Raw genomic sequence first — 18,223 nt, 5'->3', positions numbered from 1 at the left:
TTTTTTCCTTTGACGTTTTTTTTTTTTTAATATGGACCTTTTTTTTTTTTTTTAAGTCTATTGAATTTGTTACCATATTGCTTCTGTGTTTTGGTTTTTTGACCTTAAGGGATCTGGGATCTTAGCTCCCTGACCAGGGATCTGAACCCACACCTCTGCATTGGCATTTGAAATCTTAACCATTGGACAACAGGGAAGTCCCAATAAGTGGTGTTCTTCATGGTGGTTCTTCATTTTTTTTAATCTCTTCAGCAAATTGTTACCAACAGTAGGGTTTGAGAAGGAGCCCAAAATTAGCATTCCCATCTTAATCTGTGTTCTTCTGACAGTTAACCATTAGTATTCATTTGAACTGCTGCTGTGTTTTAGTCATAAATGGTGAGTACTTCACATTCTCTTATTTAAAACAAGCCTGCAAGATATTATCCACATTTTGCAGAAATGAGACCTGGTGGGTAAAGTTGGGAAGTTGATAGAACCAGAGCTCAAATCCAAGCAATCTAATTCCTGAACTTAAACTTTTAATCATTTATGTCACTCAGTTTCTTATGAAGGATGAAAGGAATATTAGAAGTTATATTTTAATGTTTATTTCAGTAATACCCTTTTTAGTGTAAAGCTCAGTATTTCATAAGCAGCTTTTAAATTACAGAATTGGTAATATATGTCTTTACCCTTGATAATCCCATTTTGTTTGCTGTTCTACTTAAATATAACATTGAAGACAGTCCCTACAAGTTATCATTAGAATAACAATTTAAATACTTAGGTGTAATTGGAACTTGATGGAACAATTTGGTAGATTTGACTAACTGGTAATTAGGAGTCAAATTTTGAAAGGCTTTGTTTATCTGAAGAATTTTGAACTTACCTAAATTTAGACCACTGGAAGATTTAAAAACATCCCTGTGTGTATTCTTTCAGCAGATAATTTTGTTTGCATAACATGCTGTTGTTAAGGTCTAAACATCCAGGTACTTTAATATTTTAACAGTAAATATTTTAATCTGTTTATTCTGTAGGGAAGGAAAGGCCAGGGTTTAGGCATGGGATTTTGAGTCCTTGGAAGCCTCTGCTTCTTCATTTTAGTTAAATGGGACATTGGACAAGTCACTCAGATTATCTGAGATCCACAGTTTTATTTCATCTCTAAAATAAAAACACTTTGTAAATTGGAATTTAAGGAAATGTTTCAGTTATTTATCAATATTAGTAATGTAAAATTTTTAGTTGCTTTTTCTAATCAGAAGGTGTTTTTTCTGCTTTCCTTTTTTTCCCTAAGGAGACTTCACTTCTTTTCTCTTTATTTGGGCTTTCCATATGTAAATTACTTTTAAAACTGAGACTGCCTTTAGAAATTGTGGGGTAAGTCTTAATGACACTTGGGAATTACCCAAAAATCAAGTTTGTTCCAGGAATGGTGAGGGCTCATCCTACTCGGAAGAGAGAGCTTTGCTTACAGAAAAGATTATTGTAATTGATCCTGTAGATTTTTGAGAATCTTGAAAAGTAAGGCAAAGTTTAGATTTAATATTATAGGTACTCCAGAGGTACTTGTTTAGTTGGTAAGTCGTATTTGAATATTTGCAGCCTCAGGGACTGTAGCCCACCAGGCTCCCCTGTCTGTGAGATTTCCCAGGCAGGAGTGCTGGAGTGGGTTGTCATTTCATTTTCTAGGGGATCTTCCTGACCCAGGGATCGACCCCAAGTCTCCTGCATTGGCTTCCAGATTCTCTACCGCTGAGTCACCAGGGAAGCCCTAGGGTAAAATAATGAAAGAAACTTGTTTTGTAAAAAAAAGAAAAGAAAATCAGACTGACAGTCATGAAACCTGTGTATTGCTGAGTATAGTGTTTAAAGGGAGAGAAATCATTTTGGAAGTTCTTTTAATCCTAACAATGATGGCAGTACAAACAGAAGAACAAGGCTTAAGCGTTTCAGAGTAAGAAAGTGCAAGATTTTACATCTGGGTCCTTGTGTAGGATTGAGATAAAATGAATGTTAAGAATTTTAGTTTAAGTAATTGAGGAGAATAAAGGTAGTTCTATACATTAGAATAGGTATGAAATACCCACTGTAAGACCTTGGGTATGCCTTTAAAAATTCAAATGAGAATCAGAGGTCCTGCCCTGAGTTTGAAAGTGAAAATCGCTCCTGTCCAGTTCTCTGACCTCGTGGACTATACAGTCCCTGGAATTCTCCAGGCCAAAATACTGGAGTAGGTAGCCTTTCTCTTCTCCAGGGGATCTTCCCAACCCAGGGATTGAACCCAGGTCTCCCACATGGCAGGCAGATTCTTAACTAGCTTAGCCACAAGGGGAGCCTGCCAGTTTAGCAGTAGCCCAAAAGCAGCTTAACTTAGCATGGCGGGAGAGGGGTGCTGAATTAAACATCAGGCCTTGGGCCCATGGCTTCCCAGGTGGCGGTAGTGGTAAAGAACCCTGCCTGCCAGTGCAGGAGACATAAGAGACCCTGGTTCTATCCCTGAGTTGGGAAGATATCCTGGAGAAGGGAGTGGCAGCCCACGCCAGTATTCTTGCCTGGAGAATCCCAAGGACAGAGGAACCTGGTCCATGGGGTCCTAAAGAATCAGATACAATCGAGCGTGCGTACACACGGTTCGGTGGAGGGGTCAACACACTAAAATTGGATTTAAGACTGAATATGGACATTGGGAAATCAGTGGACGTATCATCAGTGGGATATGAATATTGACCTTTCTTTATCATCAACCAGTAATTTACTCTTATTATATAGAATTATGCTACATTTGTGTATCTACATCAGTGTTAGGGTCTGAGTCCACTTACAGGATAGAAATTGTATGTGGTTAAAATTACTTGTTATCACTCTTTCTCAGATAATCCAGTTATTTTACCTAAGAGTTAAGATTTTATTTGATACCACTCTCCTTCAGTTACTGTGCCACAGGGACACTGTTCCTTGAATATGCCAAACCCTGTTCAGTCTTTCCTTTTTCCTATATGCTTTTCCATCTGCCTCCGAGACACTTTCTGTTGTTACTGCATGTGACTCTGCTGGTGCATTAGGACTTAGTGAAATGTTACCTTTTTTAAAGAAGGTCTTGATTACTCTCTAAAGTATCAACCCTCACCCCCTTTACTGTATTTTTCTGTATAGTATCCATCACTAACTTTGCATTATGTATTTATGTTCCACTTATTAGAATGTAAGATCTGAGCGCGAAGACCTGGTTTACCTATCTATCCATCCCCATTGCTCAGAACAGTGATTGGTGTATAGCAGGCCTTCAAAGTATGCATTGAAAAAAGGAGTATTGAATGATGAATAGGTGATAATAGTGCTCTGTACATATTTTTAAATGTCCCTCTTTCTCTTTATGATCTTGAAACAGTGCCATAGCCATCAGTCATCTTTAGCCTTGGATACTTGAAACTACCTTTGATAGAGGACAGGCTCCCTTAATCCAGCATTTGGCTATGAGGGCATACACTTAACCTATGGGTCGCCTCCCCCGACCTCGGTTTATTTTACTCTCATTAACACCTGGAGTTATCAATCGTTACTACTTACATTTTCTTTTTTATTTTACTTTTCTGGGAGCGTAGCAGGTTTGGAGAGAATAAAGCAGTGACAAATGAGTGTGAGAGGAGAGAATCTACTGTTTAATGCATAAAGAATAAAACATTGAGCTAAGCATGATCCTCAAGGAGCACCAAGAGGAAAGAACACATAAATATATATGGTTAAAATAACACAATGTGGTAACTTGTAATAAGGGAAGATATTAAGCAGTGTAGGACCACAGTCTAATTCACAGTGATAAAATTATTCCTCTTTCTGCAGAGAATCAAGAAAAATCATAAAGAAATGACTGAGTGAACACTAAACAATGACTCATTGCTTATTCAGTGAACAAGGGATAAAAGCATGTTGCCTTGGAATGTGGTATGCAAATGGAATAGGTGAAGTTATCTATGGAAAAGGAGGTGTAGGGCAGTATGCATGAAGCAGAAAAGATTTAAAAACAAAAACTGGTGGGTTTTATGAGGCCTGTTTATATGCTCTCCCAGGGAGAATGGACTTTATTTGGTATACATTGTAGAACATGGGAGAAACAGTAATGAAACTGTTGCAATAATTGAAGCCTAAATATAGGGAAATGACAGAGGCGGCAGTTTAGAGACATTTTATATGATATGAATATGATGATATTTGATGATCAGTTAAATGTGGAAGATTTAAAGGTAATGCAGATATTCCTTGCTTGGACAGCTGAGTGAGTAGCACTATCAACTGAATTAGGCAGCAGGATTAAGAGGTAGATACCAAAACATGTTGAATTTGAGTTACACTTATGTTTTAGTAGCAAGGTCTAGTAGAGGGTTGAACATTGGAGTTTAGGGCTTAGAATGGTTGGAATATGAGAAATCAACTTTGGAGTCATCCTTGTGGTAGTTCAGTTCACTTCAGTCGCTCAGTCGTGTCTGACTCTTTGCGACCCCATGAATCATAGCACACCAGGCCTCCCTGTCCATCACCAACTCCCAGAGTTCACTCAGACTCACCTCCATCAAGTCAGTGATGCCATCCAGCCATTTCATCCTCGGTTGTCCCCTTCTCCTCCTGTCCCCAATCCCTCCCAGCATCAGAGTCTTCCAGTGAGTCAACTCTTCGCATGAGGTGGCCAAAGTACTGGAGTTTCAGCTTTAGCATCATTCCTTCCAAAGAAACCCCAGGGCTGATCTCCTTCAGAATGGACTGGTTGGATCTCCTTGCAGTCCCAGGGACTCTCAAGAGTCTTCTCCAACACCACAGTTCAAAAGCATCAATTCTTGGGTGCTCAGCTTTCTTTATAGTCCTATTCTCACATCCATACATGACCACTGGAAAAACCATAGCCTTGACTAGACGAACCTTAGTCAGCAAAGTAATGTCTCTGCTTTTGAATATGCTATCTAGGTTGGTCATAACTTTTCTTCCAGGGAATAAGCATCTTTTAATTTCATGGCTGCAGTCACCATCTGCAGTGATTTTTTCCCAAAAAAACAAAGTCTGACACTGTTTCCCCATCTATTTCCCATGAAGTGATGGGACCGGATGCCATGATCTTCGATTTCTGAATGTTGAGCTTTAAGCCAACTTTTTCGCTCTCCTCTTTCACTCATCGAAAGGCTTTTTAGCTCCTCTTCACTTTCTGCCATAAGGGTGGTGTCATCTGCATATCTGAGGTTATTGATATTTCTCCTGGCGATCTTGATTCCAGCTTGTGCTTCTTCCAGCCCAGCATTTCTCATGATGTACTTTGCATATAAGTTAAATAAGCAGGGTGACAATATACAGCCTTGACGCACTCCTTTTCCTATTTGGAACCAGTCTGTTGTTCCATGTCCAGCTCTAACTGCTGCTTCCTGACCTTCATGTAGGTTTCTCAAGAGGCAGGTCAGGTGGTCTGGTATTCCCACCTCTTTCAGAATTTTCCACAGTTTATTGTGACCCACACAGTCAAAGGCTTTGGCATAGTCAACAAAGCAGAAATAGATGTTTTTCTGGAACTCTCTTGCTTTTTTGATGATCCAGCAGATGTTGGCAATTTGATCTCTGGTTCCTCTGCCTTTTCTAAAACCAGCTTGAACATCAGGAAGTTCACGATTCACGTATTGCTGAAGCCTGGCTTGGAGAATTTTGAGCATTACTTTACTAGCGTGTGAGATGAGTGCAATTGTGCAGTAGTTTGAGCATTCTTTGGCATTGCCTTTCTTTGGGACTGGAATGAAAACTGACCTTTTCCAGTCCTGTGGCCACTGCTGAGTTTTCCAAATTTGCCCCCCCCAAAAAATGTTCTAAACAAAATAGATAGTAAGAAGCATCAGTATTTAAAAATGGATAAAGGAAGGGAAACCAATGAAAGATATAAAGGATGACAGAATAGTAAGCAAATGGTAATGCCCTGAAAGCAAAAGAAAGGAGAGTTTCCACGTAGGTGTTGTATAGTGACCAGTATCAAATGTTGCAGAGAAATCAGTTTGAATGAGATCTGATCAGAGACCACTTTCCTTTGAAATTAAAGTTCCTGTTGGCCCATAGCAGTTTCAATAGAAAAGTAAGCAGGTGAAGACTCCTATTCCAATAAGGGAAAGAGAGAAACAGCTTGATGAGGAAATAATGTCAAGAAAAGATGTCTGAGGAAATTGAAAACAGCATATATTTTAGCTGAGGGAAAGAAGCTAGTGGAGGGAGAAAGGATGAACGACGGGGGGTGGTATCTGATGAGAGGCATCAGGGAGGTAGGAGCGCAACCGTAACTGGACTGTTTAACTTTGAGGAAAAAATAAAGACACATTTTACCCAGGGGAATGGGAGTGAAAGAGAAAAATACATGATTCATAGGTGGTTCTGAGGTTGGAATGGAGGAACGCTTTAGTGTATGCTTGATGGATTTCTTTCCTTAATGAAATAGTCAGTCTTCTACAGTGGTTGCCATTTTGGTGTGGTCATCATGTTGAAAGTAACTGTTGTTAATAAGTAAGAGGAAAAATTTTTTTAATTATACCAGTTCAAAAAAGATTTCCAAGGAGCAATGCTCTGCCACTTATTGATTGTGCAATCTTAAGTTATCACTTTTGGACTTCACTTCCTTTGTCTGTTCTCTGAAATCAAAATGAATAAGATCATTTGAATGATGAAGCTGCATGTATCATTTTAACCTCTGATTCTTTAACTATTGAGTGATACTTTAACTATTGAGTCCTCTTAAGTGTGTGTGGCCAAAATGTGAATCCTTATTTTATCTTTGGATAGAAATTCTGGTTTCCTAATGTTTGCTAGTATTAGTTGAAGAGTTGTATTTGTTAAAAAGATTAGTGCTCAGTTGTTCTAAAAGTACTGTGAGTCTAAATGTTTTAAATTCATTTTAAATGTACATTTTTTTGTCTATTTTCCTTTTCTACCTTTTTAGTTTTTGTGCTTTCTTCAAAATAAAGTGTTATATAAAAATGATTATGACAATTGTGTAATGGAGAGACCATGTAGTATTTTCATTTAGCGTTGGTATTCTTTTCATTTTTTCATTTTTTTCCCTACCTATATTTATTCTAGGTTGTTGGTTTTGTTTTTTTAGATAAAATAGTATTATGTATATTGTAATGCAGCCCACTACAGACTTTTTGGGGGGAGGTCCCCCGAATGCCATGCTGCATGTGCTTAGTTGCCCAGCTGGGTATTAACACATGCCTACTGCAGTGGAAGTGCAGTCTCGTAACCACTGGACTGCCAGGGAAGTCCCCTCAAAAGTAGATTTTAAAAAATATTTTCCATGTTCATATAGAACATGCTATACTTGAATAGCTTTTAGTGACTACAGTATGTCTTATACATTGATGTTTTATAATTCATATAGTTCCCTGTTAATAGACATTGGTTGTTTAGGATTATTTCTTTTTTTTGTTTTAAAGAGTGCTGTAGTGACCATTCTTTGATATTGATGTTTTTGCCTGTGTACAGTCTGTGGAAAAATTCTGGGAAATGAAATTGTCACGTTAGAAGGAATATGAATTAATATTTTAGTAATTGCCAAATAACCCATCATAATAGTTTTACCAGTTTGCACTAAACTACAGCCTGGTTTTCAGATGTCTGCTTTTTCATACCAGGCCAGAATATTGCAAACCTTTCTAATCTTTAAAAGGCTAATGAACAATTAAATTGCTTTAAGGTTTTTTTTATTCCAGTCTTTTAATTCTGTTTGTTGTTTACAACAGAGAAGTTTTCCATTTTTAAATGGTCAGTTTGTTCATCTTTTTCTTTAAGGCCTATGGTTTTAGGTCCCCATCAGAACTGATAAAAGAAAGCCATTCCCTACCACCACATTATAAATATATCCATCTGTATTTTCTTCTTTCACATCTGTGGAATCTTAGCTCCCCATACAGAGATTGAATCAGGCCCTCACCAGTGAAAACCCAGAGTTCTAACCACTGGACCACTGGGGAATTCCCTGAGCAGTCATATTTTGAAAGCAGTCTTTTTTTTTGAGCAGTAGGTGTAACAACAGTGGGTTTAAAATACTTAGTAAACAATGTTATAAACAACTGTTTGTCATCCAGGCTTTGTTCCATTTATTTATAGACCATAGGCAGAGTAGATTTAGCATAAATTAGCAGTGGTTTCAACTAAAGTCACCAGCTATATTAGCCCTTAACAGGAGACTCAGCCTATCCTTTTAAGCCAGACATTGACTTCTCCTCTCTAGCTCTGGAGGTCCTAGATGGAATCTTCTTCCATTAGAAGGTTGTTTGGTTGACACTGAAACTTTCTTGTTTAGTGTAGCCACTTTCCTTAATTATCTTAGCTAGATCTTCTGGATATCTTGCTGGAGTTTCTACATCAGCACTTCCTGCTTCATCATGCACTTTTATGTTATGGAGACAACTACTTTCCTTCAGCCTTATGAACTAACTGCTTCAAGCTTCAAACTTTTTTCCTTGCAACTTCCTTACCTCTCTCAGCCTTCATAGAATGGAAGAGATAGGGTCTTGCTCTGGATTAGGCTTTGGCTTAAGGGAATGCTGAGGCTGGTTTTTAACCTTTTATCCAGACCACTAAAAGTTTCTCTATATCAGCAATAAAGCTGTTTGGCTTCTAGTTTGTAGATTCACTAGAGTAGAATTTCTAATTTCCTCCCAGAACTTTGCCTTTGCATTCACGTCTTGGCTAACTGCTGCGAGAGGCCTAACTTTCTGCCTGTCTTTGCTTTTGACCTGCCTTCTCACTAACCTTAAACATTTCTGTCTTTTTATTTAGAGAGAGGAATGTGCAGCTATTCCTTTCTCTTGAATACTTAGAGGCCATTGGAGGGTTAGTACCTGACCCAATTTATTGCTGTGTCTTAAGGAATAGGGAAGCTGGAAGAGGGGGAAAATGATGAAGGAAATGGCAGGTGGATGGAGCAGTCAAAACACATAAAACGTTTTATCAGTTAAGTTTGCCATTTTATATGGATGCTTTTGGGGCACCTAAAACAATTACCATTTCTGTCCTTTATCGAGCCCATCTTTGCATGAAATGTTCCCTTGGTATCTCTAATTTTCTTGAAGGGATCTCTAGTCTTTCCCATTCTGTTGTTTTCCTCTATTTCTTTGCATTGATCCCTGAGGAAGGCTTTCTTATCTCTTCTTGCTATTCTTTGGAATTCTGCATTCAGATGCTTATATCTTTCCTTTTCTCCTTTGCTTTTTGCTTCTCTTCTTTTCACAGCTATTTGTAAGGCCTCCCCAGACAGCCATTTTGCTTTTTTGCATTTCTTTTTCTTGGGGGTGGTCTTGATTCCTGTCTCCTGTACAGTGTCACAAACCTCTGTCCATAGTTCATCAGGCACTCTGTCTATCAGATCTAGTCCCTTAAATCTATTTTCATTTCCACTGTATAATCATAAGGGATTTGATTTAGGTCATACTGGAATGGTCTAGTGGTTTTCCCTACTTTTTTCAATTTAAGTCTGCATTTGGCAATAAGGAGTTCATGATCTGAGCCACAGCAAGAGAGTTCCAGAAAAACATCTATTTCTGCTTTATTGACTATGCAAAAGCCTTTGACTGTGTGGATCACAATAAACTGTGGAAAATACTGAAAGAGATGGGAATACCAGACTACCTGACCTGCCTCTTGAGAAACCTACATGAAGGTCAGGAAGCAACAGTTAGAGCTGGACATGGAACAACAGACTGGTTCCAAATAGGAAAAGGAGTACATCAAGGCTGTATATTGTCACCCTGCTTATTTAACTTATATGCAAAGTACATCATGAGAAATGCTGGGCTGGAAGAAGCACAAGCTGGAATCAAGATTGCCGGGAGAAATATCAATAACCTCAGATATGCAGATGACACCACCCTTATGGCAGAAAGTGAAGAGGAACTAAAAAGCCTCTTGATGAAAGAGGAGAGCGGAAAAGTTGGCTTAAAGCTCAACATTCAGAAAACGAAGATCATGGTATCTGGTTCCATCACTTCATGGGAAATAGATGGGGAAACAGTGGAAACAGTGTCAGACTTTATTTTTTGGGACTCCAAAATCACTGCAGATGGTGACTGCAGCCATGAAATTAAAAGACACTTACTTCTTGGAAGGAAAGTTATGAACAAGCTAGATAGTATATTCAAAAGCAGGGACATTACTTTCAAGGCCATGGTTTTTCCTGTGGTCATGTATGGATGTGAGAGTTGGACTGTGAAGAAAGCTGAGTGCTGAAGAATTGATGCTTTTGAACTGTGGTGTTGGAGAATACTCTTGAGAGTCCCTGGGACTGCAAGGAGATCCAACCAGTCCATTCTGAAGGAGATCAGCCCTGGGATTTCTTTGGAAAGAATGCTGCTGAAGCTGAAACTCCAGTACTTTGGCCACCTCATGCAAAGAGTCTTCCAATAAGACTCTGATGCTGGCAGGGATTGGGGGCAGGAGGAGAAGGGGACGACAGAGGATGAGATGGCTGGATGGCATCACTGACTCGATGGACGAGAGTTTGAGTGAACTCGGGAGATGGTGATGGACAGGGAGGCCTGGTGTGCTGCAATTCATGGGGTCGCAAAGAGTCGGACACGACTGAGCAACTGAACTGAACTGAACTGAAAACAATTACAACAATAATATCAAGGATCACTGATATCTGATCACCGTAAGAAATGTCACCATAAAATATTTGAGACGTTACAAGAATTACTACCAAAATATAGCAGAGAGACATGAAGTGAGCAAATGCTGTTGGGAAAAATGTCAGTAACCTTGCTCAACATATGGTACCATCAACCTTCAATTTGTAAAAAAAAAAAAAACACTGTGAAATTCAAGAAAAGAGGTATTCCTGTACTATAGATTTTAATATGTTTTTGCTTTTTCTTCTTCTTGGACCTGAAAGTTTAAAGGAGTGGTTTGTTTTGTTTTTCTTATTTTTTTTTTTTTAATTTCCAAGTAACTGAAATTTTGCTTCAACATTCTTATTAACATTTACTTCCAATTTTACGTTTTGTGACCAGAGAATGTAGTCTGTAATATTTCATCTTTGATGAATTTACTGAGATATTCTTTTTGGCCTACTAAGGAATTTCTATAAAAGCTCTGAGTACTTGAAAACACATAATCTAATCACAGATTTATTTATATGTCAAAAATAATGAATTATTTATATCTTTTTTCAAACTGGATTACAAACGTGTCATAAAGTCAGTTTCTTGGATCCTGGCTGAATGCATATAACTCATTTTTCAGAGTGCAATAAATAGAAAATTATCAAAGTGTAACAGTACAGCCTATGAGACCTTTGTTAGATAACTCTATCTAGTGATCTGTATGTTTAGGGTCATAATCCATAATTTGTCTCTTACAGTGGGTACCAATCAAAATAGTTTAAAAAATATCTTTTTATATCTTAATTGTTTTGGTGCTGTCTTTTCTATTAAGAGTTTAGACAAGGCAATTAAAGCCTCATATTTGTCTCTGTTGACTTTTTGCTCTATGTATCCTGCCATGTTTGTGCATTTCATTATTAGAATGCATTTGTACATGTCAGTTTTATTTTTAATGTAGATATAAATTCTGTTATTAAAAAGTACTTTTCAGGTTCAACACTTTGACCTTGTCCATTATAAATCAGATTACTCTTTCCTTTACATTTTTTCTATTTATCTTTACCTTTTCTTTTGGCTTAAGCCTGAAATGTTTCTTGTTTCTCATTTTAAGCTAGTGTATTAGAAACTGCTATTCAGTCTTTTAGTGTATTCTTTTTCTTTTTTTGATAGCTTTCATCAGAGATAGTTTGATTTATCTAAGATGCTGAAGATCCCTGTGTACTGTGGCATTCAAATTAAGACTGTCCAGATTGTATTTTCTTAATTTTTTAATCTTTATTTTTGGCTGCACTGGGTCTTCCATTGCCATGCAGGCTTTCTTGTGGTGAGTTGTGGAGCACAGGCTTTTCATTGTGGTGGCTTCTCTTGTTGCAGAGTACGGGCTCTAGAGCATGCAGGCCTGCAGGCTCTAGAGCACGGGCTCAGTAGTTGGGGCATGCAGGCTTAGTTGCTCCTCAGCAGGTGAGATCGAACCCAGGTCTCCTCCACTGGCACACAGATTCTTTTCCACTGAGCCACCAGGGAAGCCCAAGACTGTCCAGAACTTATAATCTGTGTTTTTGGTAATAAACCTTTTAAAGGGGCAGTTGTGTGATGTGCTTCACTAGGAATGGCCTTGAAAGTCAGTTGCCATATTAGAGAATTGAATCATGTAGAACAGTACACAGTTATGGCAAAAAGGCACACTTACATAAGTCTACGGAACAGAATCAAAGGTTTAAGTGTTTTCATTCTACTTTGGCCTCACCTTTATTTGTGGATTAACAAATTGATTTAGACTTTCCTGTGTGAATGCATAATCTCCCAGCAGTGATTTTTTTTTTTTTGAATAGTTTTTGATCTGGGATCCTTTGGAAAGGTAGAATCAGTGGCAGGTGTTTAAATCCTTTTGTGTTATGGTAGACTTAGGTATCAAAATAAACAAATGTATACTGGAAAAATTTAGGATATAAGTTTGTCTTCTGTTTGCACACCACTAATGGAGAATTTCATTTGGACTTATTCCCTTGAATCTTGGAATCTTCTTGCATATGCTAATGATGTAGGTTCCCATTGCCTTTGATAATGGGAAAATACCATCTTCTGTTCCTAAAATAGGATTTTAAAGTTATTTTTACATGAAAGGACAGGCTGTTTTCCCTTATGTTCCTTTAGCATTTTGTTGATTCCTCTCACATGGCACAAATTATGATTCATAATATAGCTATTTATATACATGGCTCTTTAGCTCCTATTATTAGTTTCTTTAGGGCAAGTGGAACTGTAACTTGCCCTTTTTTTTTTTTCTTTTATATCCCCCACCTCTTGGTACAGTGCCTTAAATACAGCAGGCATGCAATAAAGTCAGTTGAGTAGTAGCCAGTGTCTTATAATTGTTTCTAGTTTTCACATTGTTTCCCTCATTTCTATAGTTTTCTTTTTTGCTTCCTTCCTGTCTCCTTTGTGCTGCTACTTAAAATTGCTTCTTTGCTTGGGTCATAAAACGTCATTACATCAGGAATATCTCTTTGGCCATTGGCTGTTAGCTATTTTTCCTGTTGTTTACTTCTGAAAATAGTCAAAACAAACAAATCTAATCACTTGAGCACTATTCTAATTCCAGATTATTGATACTAGGAAGTTGATATTTTATATAAAGCTCTTACTGTATCCCTTTAGTCCTCAAAGTATGACCTGTGAATTTTTGAGGTCCCTCAGACCCAAAAGGGTTAAAACTATTTCATAATAATATTAAAACATTGCTCACCTTTTTCACTATATTGGTATTTGCACTCATGATGCAAAAGCAGTGGTAGGTAAAACTGCTAGTGCCCTAGCGTGAATTGAGGCCAAGATTCCAAGCTGTTCTAAATTGTCATTGTATCCTTAAAATTTTTAAATGTCAGTTTCACTTAAGAATGTTCTTGATGAAGCAGTAAAAATAGTTTTTAATAAATCAACCTTTATCAGTAGGCACCATTTTAATATTTTTTGAAACAAAATGTGAAACTCCCCTTTGCTGCATGCTGGAGTGCAGTAGTTGTCTCAGGAGAAAGCATTTGAGCAGTTGCTTTGAGTTTGAGCTGAGCTTGTCATTCTTTCACAGAATACCATTGTTATTTAAAAGAATGACTGACAAACCACATTATGTAGACAGGTATTTAACAGACTTTTTTTTTTTTTTTTTTTCAAAAAATGAACTGATATCAAGGAAAACAACTGACAGTATTTATGCAAGTGATAAAATTCTAGTTTCAGAGGAAACTTTTGAGTTTTGAAAAACATATCTACAAATGTGATTTGACAATCTCCAGGTATTTAGAGACCAGTGGTGAGATTAATGAATGTCATTTTTGTAAAAAAAAAATATGACGTGTCTCAACATTTGGAAGATGTGCATTAATCAGTGAGTGAACCAATATTTTCCAAAAGATAATGCACACAATGTTTTAAAAAAATAATGTGTGGGTTAAGGGGCTCTTAAAGTGCAAGATTGACTGGAGGGTTTTAATGTAACAGAATGAAAAGTTCGTTCTCATCATTTCAGACTCCACATTGCAACAACCTTTAGAAAAACTACCATCTATCAAATTTGGGTTCAGTGTCAAAAAATACCCACAGTAAAGTAAAAAGGCTATTTTTTATTTTTGAAAAATATTCCTTCCTTAACTATATAACTGTAGTGAGGCATGATTTCCTTTGTAAACCAAACATAAACAATACACTTGAACAGATAATTGCACAAACAGATATGAGACTCTAGCTGTCTTTCTATTAAACCAGGAATCTTCACAGATTTAAAACAGTGCTACTTGTCTCACTGAATTTGAGGGATGAGGGGAGGAAGGAATATAGTTTTTTTCTTCTTATTTTTTTTTAAGAATTCCTTCCTTCCTCTTGTTCTTGTTTTCTTTATGGTTGTGCTGGGTCTTCGTTGCTGCACTCACGCTTTCTCTAGTTGTGGTGCGCCGGCTGCTCATTGCGGTGGCTTCTCTTGTTGTGACACACAGGCTTAGCTGCCGTGCAGCATGTGGAATCTACCTGGACCAGGGATTGAACTGATGTCCCCAGCATTGACAGGAGGATTTTTTAACCACTGGACCTCCAGGGAAGTCCTAAGTAAATTCTTAAACATTTTCTTAGTTACTGTTTTCTGATGAGGTAAATATTATAACCAGCATAAGCAAAGACTCTTATGGAGCCCTCATTTTCTTTAAAAGTGAGAAGTTTAAAAGAGGTCCTTAGTTTGAGAAATGCTTTTGTATTATAATCTTCCCTCATTCCTCCATATTATCAAACCATTTCCTCTGCTGTTAGTTACTTGCCAGTCAGGCTGTGAGGGTGCCATTTGGTTCAGGGTACTATACATGTTTAATGTGTATATGTACATATATATATTTTTTTCCACAGTAATAAAAGATGTTTTTCACTTTTCACAACCAATAGCCAGATAAAAAAGAATTACAATTGCAAGCCATAATGGAAACATGATTAACCTAACAATATAAAATAATTACATACAATTTGAGGGGTTAAGTAGAGTGATGTGATAAGTGGAAGTGCATACATGCACGTTTTCATCCATTCAGCCGGTCTGTCTTTTGGTTGGTGCATTTAATGCATTTACGTTTAAGGTAATTATCAGTATGTATGTCAAGTTCAGTCCCTGGGTTAGGAAGATCCCCTGTAGGAGGGCATGGCAACCCACTCCATTATTCTTGCCTGGAGAATCCCGTGGACAGAGGAGCCTGGTAAGCTCCAGTCAAAAAGGTCGCAAAGAGTTGGACAAGACTGAAGCAACTGAGCACATGCGTGCATGCACGCACATGACCCTATTACCATTTTCTTAATTGTTTTGGGTTTATTTTGTGTAGGTTTTTTTCCTTCTCGTGCATACTGCTTAGAGAAATTCCTATAGCGTTTGTTGTAAAGCTAGTTTGGTGGTGCTGAATTCTCTTAACTTTTGCTTGTTTGAAATGCTTTTGATTTTTCCACTGAATCTGAACAAGTGTGCTGCTGGGTAGAGTATTCTTGGTTGTAGTTTCTTCCCTTTCATCACTTTAAATATGTCGTGCCATTCCCTTCTGGGTTGTAGAGTTTCTGTTGAAACCAGCTAATATAGGCTAATGAGAGTTCCCTTGTATGTTGTCCCTTTTCCCCTTGTTGCTTTTAATATTTTATCTTTCTCTTTAATTTTTGTCATTTGATTACTGTGTGCCTCAGTGTGTTCCTCCTTGAGTTTATTCTGCTTGGGATTCTCTGTGCTTCCTAGACTTGGTTGACTGTTTTCTTTTCCATGTTAGGGAAGTTTTCAGCTATTATCTCTTCAAATATTTCCTCAGGTCCTTTCTCCCTCTCTTCTCTTTTTGGGAACCCTGGAGAAGGCAATGGCACCCCACTCCAGTACTCTTGCCTGGAAAATCCCACGGACGGAGGACCCTGGAAGGCTGCAATTCATGGGGTTGCTGAGGGTCAGACACGACTGAGCGACTTCACCTTCACTTTTCACTTTCAGGCATTGGAAAAGGAAATGGCAACCCACTCCAGTGTTCTTGCCTGGAGAATCCCGGGGACGGGGGAGCCTGGTGGGCTGCCGTCTAGGGGGTCTCACAGAGTCGGACACGACTGAAGTGACTTAGCAGCAGCAGAAGTCTTTTAGGCTGTTTTCATTCTTTTTCATTCTTTTTTCTATATTCTGTTCTGCAACAGTGACTCTCACCATTCTGTCTTCCAGGTCACTTACCCATTCTTCTGCCTCAGTTATTTTGCTTTTGCTTACTTCTAGTGTATTGTTCATCTTTGTTCTTTAGTTCTTCTGGGTCTTTGGTAAATATTTCTTGCATCTTCTCCATTCTTTTTCTGAGATCCTGGATCATCTTCACTATCATTATTCTGAATTCTTTTTCTGGAAGGTTGCCTATCCCCGCTTCATTTAGTTGTTTTTCAGGGGGTTTTATCTAGTCCTTTCATCTGGGACATAACCCTCTGCTTTTCCTTCTGGTTTACTTTCTGTGATGTGGTTTTTGTTCTAGTGCTGCAGGATTGTGGTTCTTTTTGCTGCTTCTGTCTGCCTTCTGGTGCATGAGGCTGAAGCTTGTGTAAGCTTCTGATGGGAGGGACTGAGCATGGGAAAAACTGGGACTTACTGTGGTGGGCAGTAAAACTTTAATCCAATTATCTGCTGATGTGTGGGGTTTTGCTTCCTCCCTATTAGTTATTTGGCCTGAGACAACTCAGCCTTGGGGTCTGTGGGCTTTATGGTAGGGTTAATGGGAACCTCCAAGAGGGCTTACCCTAAGGGGCACCTTCCATGACTGCTACTGCCAGTGCCTTTGTCCCTGTGGCCATCCATTGCCAACCCACGCTTCCACAGGAGACCCTCCAACACTAGCAGGTAGGTCTAGTTCAGTCTCCTGTGGGACCACTGCTCCTTGCCCCTGGATCTTGATACTCTTAAGATTTTGTTTGTGCCCTCCAAGAGTGAAGTCTGTTACCCCTAGTCCTGTGGAAGTCCTATAATCAAATCCTGCTGGCCTTCAAAGTCAGAATTCCTGGGGATTCCCAGTCCCTTTACCAGATCCCCAGGTTGGGAAGCCTGACATGGGGCTCAGAACCTTCCCAATAGTGGGAGAACTTCTTTGGTATTATTGTTTTCCAGATTGTGGGTTACTCACCTGGTGAATATGGGATTTGATTTTATTATGGTTGCACCCCTCCTACCATCTCCTTGCAGCTTCTTTGTCTTTGGTCTGGGGTGTCTTTTTTTTGGTGGGCTCCAGTGTCCTCCTGTTAATGGCTGTTTAACAGCCAGTTGCAGTCTTGGTGCTCTTGCAGGAGGAGATGAACATGTGTCCTTTTACTCTACTCTCTTGAACCAGTCTAATGTATATTTCTTGATGGTGAACATTGCATATCCAGTAAAAGCTCTTAGTAATTCAGTACCTATAAGAGAGTGAAGTGAAAGGCACTTAGTCATGTCTGACTCTTTGCAACCCTTGGAGTATATAGTCCATGGAATTCTCCAGGCCAGAATACTGGAGTGGGTAGCCTTTGCCCTCTCCAAGGGATCTTCCCAACCCAGGGATCAAACCCAGGTCTCCCACATTGCAGGTGGATTCTTTACCAGCTGAGCCACAGGTGAAGCCTGTAAGAAAGCCCAACTTTTTTTTTTCTATCTTATTAATGAAGCATATTAAACGTGAATTTTAAAATTATGTCCTCCCCATATATTTTGTATTATAATCTGTATATAATAAGTAGGGCTTCCCTGGTAGCTCAGCTGCTAATGAATCTGCATGCAATGCAGGAGGCCCTAGTTTGATTCCTGGGTTGGGAAGTTCCCCTGGAAAAGGGATAGGCTACCCGCTCCAGTATTCTTGGGCTTCCCTGGCGGCTCAGATGGGAAAGAATCTGCCTGCAATGTGAGAGACCTGGATTCGATCCCTGGATTGGGAAGATAAGAGGAGAAGATTAAAGAAAAGATGAATATATAATCAGTTCAAGAAACTCTAGTGCTCCTACTACTCACTAAAAGAATCTTTACCACCTGCCACTCCCCTGCCCCCAAACAATAAGACTTCTTTGAAAAGCTTGTTCTTCACTTTTAAAAAAGCTTTTTAAAGAAAAGTGGACAGTCCAAA

At 38.6% G+C, this 18,223-nt stretch overlaps 1 protein-coding gene across 1 annotated transcript in view; it reads left to right on the top strand.

Annotated features, from left to right (window-relative positions):
* The window catches only part of SMARCAD1 (SNF2 related chromatin remodeling ATPase with DExD box 1), an 89,468-nt gene that overhangs the window by 698 nt on the left and 70,547 nt on the right, over positions 1 to 18,223 (top strand). The gene's annotated exons all lie outside the window — the stretch shown is intronic.

The sequence above is a fragment of the Capricornis sumatraensis genome, chromosome 7, assembly GCF_032405125.1.
Source record: "Capricornis sumatraensis isolate serow.1 chromosome 7, serow.2, whole genome shotgun sequence".
In the NCBI taxonomy this organism is placed as follows: domain Eukaryota; kingdom Metazoa; phylum Chordata; class Mammalia; order Artiodactyla; family Bovidae; genus Capricornis; species Capricornis sumatraensis.
The sequence above is the reverse complement of the archived record's forward strand: the minus strand, read 5'-3'. Positions and strand labels throughout refer to the sequence as shown.